The following is a 7,957-nucleotide window of genomic DNA, read 5'->3' on the forward strand; positions in this document are numbered from 1 at the left end:
AAAAAGAAAATGAAAAAGAGAGAGAGAAGCAAAAACAAAAAGAGGAAAAAAAGACAAAAAAGAAAAAAGAGAAAAAAACGAAAAAAATCGTAATTACTGTTTTTTGTTTAAAAAAAATAATCACAAAATAGAAAACCGCATGGCGCAGAGACATGTGGAACCTTCTTCTGAAGGCCTGGCTTCTTCTGCCGGGGTGGGAGGACTAGAGCGATAATTAACAAGATAAAAGGTGGAGCTGAGGGCAAAAGAAAAACTTTGCCTTTAAAAAAAAATGTAAAAAGGAAAAATTACAAAAAAAGGGAAGACAGAAGCAGGCAGAGACAGAAACAGAGATACAGAAACAGAGATAGAAGGCTAGGGATGTGGGGGCGGGGGCTCCCTACTGCTAGCTCATTTGCTGGAGGCTGAATTATCAGTAGAAAAATCTTCATTCCTTGAAATACCTAGTTTGCTGTAGCCATGTGGAACCTTCTTCTGAAGGCCTGGCCTGTTCTGCCTAGTTTGTTGGAGCCATGTAGAACCTTCTTCTGAAGGCCTGGCCTCTTCTGCCTGTAATGAAATTATCTTGACAACTTTGATTTTGACTGAGATATGTTTTGAAAGTTATGTTTGAATTTCATGTCAGTTTGTTGCATTTGCTTTTGTTGTTTTATGTTTTTCTTCCTTCTTTATTGGATGTCACCGTCTTGAAATATAGTATTATCTGGATTCTATTTTTAAATTTGTTTTGATTGCCTGAGAGTGAGTGTGCTCACCAGAGAGAGGTAAAGCACCCCCAGGTAGGGCGTGATCATACTGTAATCCCATTTCCTCCATTTCGCCATCTTGTCAGGATTCTGGGCATGCACACTCACACATGTGTGATGTGTTTTTCAAGCTGCAGAGGCTGATTTTCAAACCATGCTTGGCCATGCAGAATCCAGCTCCCTGCACATGGGGCTTAACTGTTGTGCTACGGGCCCAGCCCCTATGTAATTCTATCAAAAATCCTAAGCTGTTAACAATGAAAAAAGCAAATAATTTTACATATTATGAACTTGCTTAGTAAATATTTATGTAAGTATTCAAACTATTTATCATGTGTGAATCATAAAAAAAATTAAAATGTAATTTTCTTTATTGATGCTTGCTATCTAGAATACCAGCAAGGATTTCCTTCTTCACTGCCCTTAACAAACTTCTTGAGTCTACCATGAGAAAAATCATATTTTTGGCTTTTTCTCTGCCCAGACAAAGGATCATGGCTTTACTCTTGGATGTGAATTTAGATGTTTTCCTTCAAATCATTTTTGGGACATGGAGAGAGGAACTGGGAAGCTTAGATCTTACCAACTCGCCCATCCAATTTATTTTCTTATTGCAGGCCCACTATATGGTCATTCTACGTAGGCAATGGCATGTAAATGCTTTCTTTCTTTCTTTCTTTTCCCCCTTAAACCTCCCAAGGGATCCTGTTATCCTAACAGAGTCTACTATATATTTTTATCACAAAAGAAAGGGTGTGTATGACAGGATTTTAATATACTTAGCTGACAGAGGAAGAGAATAAGATAGCAACAGCTCTTTCTATCTGGTCAGTAGTTGAGAGGATAGCAGGAAGTAGCAGGAGGAAAAATGACAATGATATGAAATATCGATCCCAGCTCTAGCCTGGACCATAAAGGAATAAGTAAGAGGATAGAGTATGGAAAGGTCACTTTTTCTAATGTATATTCTACTACAATAATATTCTACTAATATAATAATCTACTATTGTAATTCTCTATAAAAATCATTGTCTAAAATCTGTATGAATCAGGGCCCCCATGGTAGGAAAAGAGATATTTTTGAAGTAATTGATCATATTTCCACAAATAGTAGCTTTTTACATTTAGGACCTTGATTTTGAATTCTTTGGTTTGTGCTCTAGAGTTCATCAAACAAAGAAGAAATGATGAAGAATTATTTTCCTATGTTTATCTTTTTTTTTTCTTCCATGAGAAATAAATATAGAGAAAAGAAAAACAAAGCACTTCCTATAGGTTCTTCATGCCAATCCCACCTCAGCCCCACAGCCAGCCAGGATCATGGGCATGTGTGGGAGTGCCAGAATGTACGAGAAGACCTCAGGGTGAGAACTCGGGACCAGCCTAAGTGCCTCAGATCACAGGGCTGCATAACTGCTGAGCCACTAGCGCTGGTCAATGAAGAATTTAAAATCAGTGTTAATGTATCTGTGACAGAAACCTCTGCACAAAAAGCGTAGAAGTCATGATTTCCTCACACACACATCCCTGCTGCCCCCACCCCAAACACTTTGTGCATCTCATCATGACTGGTAAAAGAAGCATTTTATGAGATGTTCGATGTAAAAGATTTATTACAGCTGTAATTTAAACTTTGGCAAATGACTAAGAACAGAAATGTGCATTAATAGTAAAAACTAATAAAACAATATTCAGCTGAAAGTTTGACACACATCCAGTAGTTTCTCCACCCACAGTTCAAGTGTGAAGCGCATAGCGCACTGGAGGCAATTACATTTTCAGAATGAAAGGAATTATGATTCCTGATTCTTGCGCTTACTCATTTCAAGTCTTGCTCAATTGCAAAATGTAACTATAGTTTTAATAACCAGTGTTACCCTGGGAGAATGCTTTAGGAATAAATTTAGATTAAAAAAAAAATCGACATCCTTTACCTAAGTGGTAGATTTCTCTCTTGCTCAGGAGCAGACTGACAGAGCTCACTCACCTTTTTATACTCCATAGGCACTTGCATGTTTGCAACACAGTCTTTCAGCCATGATCTAAAATAGCTCTTTCCAAACTGACTTTTTTTTTTTTTAACAAGCCTTTATTGTTTCATAGCTGTCAGGAATTTCATAAATGCCCCTATAGAAAACCCAGTAATAGGTGAATAGGAAATAGATAAGTCAGAATGTGATTTGAGGAAAGGAAAATGAAATATAATTTATTTTAAAATATATACATGTCCCTAAATTACTTTTTTTTTCTTTTTTGGGGGTGAGAGGATTTTGCTATAAGGCGCGTGCACTCACCCAAAAGACAGAGAGAGACAGAGAGACCGAAAGCGAGAAATCACCCCCCAGGGGGGATGGCCACGCCGCAATCCCTTTTCCTCCATTCTTCTCTCTGGATCTTGGGCACGCACGCACACGTGCCTGGCGTGAGTTTAAGCCACTGGGTCTGGGACTCAAACTGCGGTCGACAACATGGGTGTCCAGTGACATAGCCATTACACTAACTGCTGGTCCCAATCCCTAAATTTCAATATGAAGCAGAAGAACAATTTTTTTTTGTTTAAGATTTTTGCCATCGGGCACCTGTTCTCATTAGAGAGGAGAGAAATAGCATGAGACAGTGAGAGGGAAAGTGAGAAATCCCTCCAGTGAGGGATGGCTATGTTACAATCCCTACTCCTCCATTCTCCTTCTTCGTTTCTGGGCACATGTGTACACATGCCTGCTGTGAGTTCTGAGTCACCAAGTCTAGGATTTGAACCATGGTTCGCAATATGGGAGGTAAGCATCATAACCACCACACCACCTGCTCGCACTCAAAAGACACATTTTTTAAATTCATTGCAAGCCTTTTGATTGCATCAGGAAAATTATGTAAGTAGTATTCAATTAAATTCTGGGACCACATACTTCCTTTTTTGGCTGTTGGTGGGTTTTTTGGTTGCTGTTATTGTTTGTATAGATCAAATTTATTTCCTCCTTAGAATCGAGATGACCCTGCTCATCACAAACATCCTACAACCCTTCCTTCACATCATATTCCCAAGAATCTGGTAAGTGTTCAATTCTTGTGGAGGAACATAGGTAAGTGTGGCATTAAAGTTGCTGCCTCTTTGCCATTTGCTGTTCTTCTACTGTAGTTTAGTCTAAAACCCTTTTGCATTGTTAGACATTGCACATGATTGCAAATGTAAAGGGAAACATTTGGAGTCTTTCTGGACCTCTTTGAAACTGGTAACCACACCTTCTTCAAAATTCCTTTGGATTCTGCTGCAGCAGCTACTATGTTTACTTCCTCTTACTTCACTGTTCCTTGTCAATCTCACCTATGGAGTCCTCTGACTTCACACATTGCTTAAAATACATTATTTATTGGGACCAGCAGTTAGTGTCATGGCTATGTCACTGGACTCCCTTGTAGTAAACTGTGGTTCCAATCCTGGACCCGGTGGCTTAAAACTCACTTCGAGCACTTATGTGTGCGTGCCTAAGATCCTGAGAGGAGAATGGAGGAGAAGGGATTGTGGCATGGCCATCCCCCCGGGGTGTGATTTCTCACTTTCTGTCTCTCTGTCTTTCTCTGTCTGTCTGGTGAGCGCACGTGCCCTATAGCAAAAACTCTCAAAAAAAAAAAAAAAAAAGTGTTGTCTTGGGAATAGAAAATAATTGCATATACTACACAATTTAAAGGTCAAATAATAAATGAGTGAAATAAATGTTATTTCATTCCTTTTCCCCCAGTAATCCAATTTGTCTCCATTGAGCAACTGTGATTAACAGTATTTTTGCATTTCATTTTATTCCAAAGAAGCTCTCTACAGTAGAAAATATCTATGTTATTTTCTCTACTACTTATAGGATATTATAGTTCTCATTCTTTAGTTTTGTTTAAAAATGTTGTAGATATTATAGCCACCAATTCCATGAGAACTATCTCATCATTTTAATAACCTCATAGTACAAATTAATATATGGCCAATTGATTCATATTTAGGTTGTTTCCATTTATTTCCTAAAAAAGTGTGGTATTAAATCTCTTTTTGCAAGTTTCAGTATGTACTTCATTAAGTTTTTCTATAAATAAACATTTTTTTTCAATTGCCAGAGAGCACATATGCTCTCCAGATAAGAACAGAGAGAGAGAGAGAGAAAGAGAGAAAGCACCCATCACTGGGATGTGGTCACATCAAAATCCGTTCTCCATTTATCCATCCTGCTGAGATTTTACGCATGCATGTACACATGTCCAGTGTATTTATCAAACCTCCAAGCTCGGAAGTTGACCTGTGATCAGCCATGTGGAATCTAGTCCCTTTAACCACTACACCACACAGCTGATCCTAAAAGAAATTCTTAGAAATAACATTTCTAGGGGACAGAAGATGGTGTAGCGGTTACATCACTGGATTTCCACATGGCAGACTGTGGTTCAAGTCCTAGATCTGGTGTCTTGAAACCCATGCCAGGTGGGACCAGTAGTTGGTATAATGGCTGTGTCACTGGACTCCCATGTAGTTGACCATGGCTCAAATCCTGGACCTGGTGGCTTAAACTCACGCTGGGTGCGAGTGTGTGCATACCCAAGATCCTGAGAGGAGAATGGAGAAGAAGGGATTGCGGCGTGGCCATCCCCCTGGGGGGTGATTTCTCACTTTCTGTCTCTCTGTCTCTCTATGTCTGACAAGTGCACACACCCTATAGCAAAAACCTCTCCAAATAAAAGGAGAATATTCTGGCCCCTAGAAATGCTGAAATAATAGAATTAATGGTTAGAAAGGGGTGAAAGAGAAGAGGTAGCACATTTATTTAACATATATACACATACACACACACACACATACATACACACATTTATATATGTATAAATATATATATATACATATTTTTATATATAGGTATATATATAGCTATAGGGTACATGTACTCTTCAGAGAGCCAGAGAGAGAGAGAGAGAGGGAAAGTAGAAATCACACCCCATGGGGGATGATCATGTTGTAATCCTAACTCCCCCAGTCTCCTCCTGCCATCCTGGGCACACATGCACATGTGCCTGGTGTGATTTTCAAGCTGCCAGGTTGGGACTCAAACTACAGAGTTGGCTGTGTGGAATCCAGATGTCTTGACCTCTATATCACCTGGCTGGCCCAATTTCTTTAAATTTTAATACAGGGGATAAAGTTAAAATTTAAAATAGGTTTGTCAAGTAATAAAACTATAAGTATATTAGAAGATGTAAATATAAATATAAAAGAAAGAAATATATTGTGGTGGGGGGAAGAGGAGGATGTAAAAGAGAACAAGTTAATCAGTGTTATTTCAAAAATAGATATATAAAAGTAAATACTGCCAACTTATTTATTGTAGGTAGTAGTGACTATTACTATAACATTCATAAAAAGAAATTTGGAACTTTTTTATTTATTGAAAATAAAAATGCATGTATTGTTTGGTTCAGAATTTTTCTAAATAAAAATGCATGTATTGTTTGGTTCAGACTTGTTCTCGGGTCCGGGACTTGAACCACGGTCGACTATATGGGAATCCAGTGACATAGCCATTACGCCAACTGCTGGTCCAGAATATTCTCCTTTTCAGAAACCTAAAGTTATAGTGAGTTCTTTGATTAAGCCAATTTCAATTATGAAATGAAGAGAGTTTACTTTTTCATTGTTGCCTAGTCCTCAAGTCCAGATCTCAAATCTTGATTTAGGCAATTTCATCAAGTGTTATCTTTCCCTCTTCTTGAGGCTTAACTCTTCTGGGAAACGTCATCTTCCACAACCTAATCATATGGGCTGAGAGTGGGGAAAGGATGGCATTTTTAGAGCAAAATCAAATACTTATTACCTGGTAAAAAAGATGAAGACAGGCAGGCCGAACAGCAGAAGTCCAGAATAATTTTAATTGATTCAAAATTATAATTTAGCCCATTATTTCCTATTCATTATATTTTAAATTATAATTCCTGGCCACAGTCAAGTCTAAACATGCATCTTCTCATGATTCTCTTCACCCTCTATTACGCATTAAATTTGTGTTCCTGGTACATCAGTTATGTAATATTTTACAAACATGATTTGTTACATCCCTTCATGTGCTTTTGTTCATATAAACAAAATTTCTTTTTGTTCATTTGCTGTAGGACTTTACCACTCACCCAAGAAAGAGAAAAAGAGAAAGAGGGAAAAGTTAGAAATTACCTCCCATGGGGGATGGCTATTCCACTGTCCCTTCTCCTCCATCCTTCTCTTGGAATTTTGCACAGGCAAATATGAGCAACAGCATGATTTTTATGTTGTTGGTCTGAGACTTGAGTTGCTCAATGGATCCAGCCCCCTTAACCAACATGCTTCTGGCTGGCTTAAAACACCAAATTTTGAACACATTTTAAGTATATAGAAAAGGACTCAGTACACATCTATATAACCACCAGTGAGAATGAACAGTTGGAAACATTTTCCCATATTTTTTAAATCTCTTTCTTGTTATAGACATAAAACATTTGAAATGTTTTATGTCTATAACAAGAAGGATACTATTCATGGTCTTTGGACTTTACATAATTAAGTATAAAAAATTCTTATTGTTTATTCAAGAACTTTAATTGATAATGCATTTTATTAAGGAAGCTGTTCAGTTTTCCCCAAAAGAAATTGTGATGGCCGTGAAAATTCACTGCTCAGATTTCCCGCTTCATGGAAAATAGTTGAATGGTTGCCATAGCTGCTGTCTTCCAGGGTCCACTTCTGAGCTGAGGCTACACTTTCCAAGGCTGCACAGTCAAGATCTGAGAGCTGTGGTCCATTCTTGTCCTAAGCCCATTCATGTGTAATGCATAATCCTTTACTGGGAAACTTTGGTTCAAGGACTCTCTATTGACCAGCCCAGAACTCCCCTGTCATTATATAGAGTTCTGAGATGTTAATCCTTTTCCCCTCTCATGCATGTGGTCTGAAGTTTCTCCCTACCTACCTCTCCTTCCTCCTATCTGTCCTCCACCATTCCTTCCTCATTAAATTTCCTACACATCTAATCCTGTTTTGACATGTACTTCTCTGAGATCCTGAGGACAGAATTTACCTGTTCCTGCCGTAGGTGGCATGACTCTGATAGCCCAGACTGTAGGAAAAGGTGCTGACAGTTTCTTAGTTATTTCCTTTTCGCACTTTTCTCATGTCATCTCATATCCATTTAACATCACTGCCTCATGTCTCT

This window comes from Tupaia chinensis, unplaced genomic scaffold (genome assembly GCF_000334495.1).
Source record: "Tupaia chinensis unplaced genomic scaffold, TupChi_1.0 Scaffold000093_1, whole genome shotgun sequence".
Classification (NCBI taxonomy): domain Eukaryota; kingdom Metazoa; phylum Chordata; class Mammalia; order Scandentia; family Tupaiidae; genus Tupaia; species Tupaia belangeri.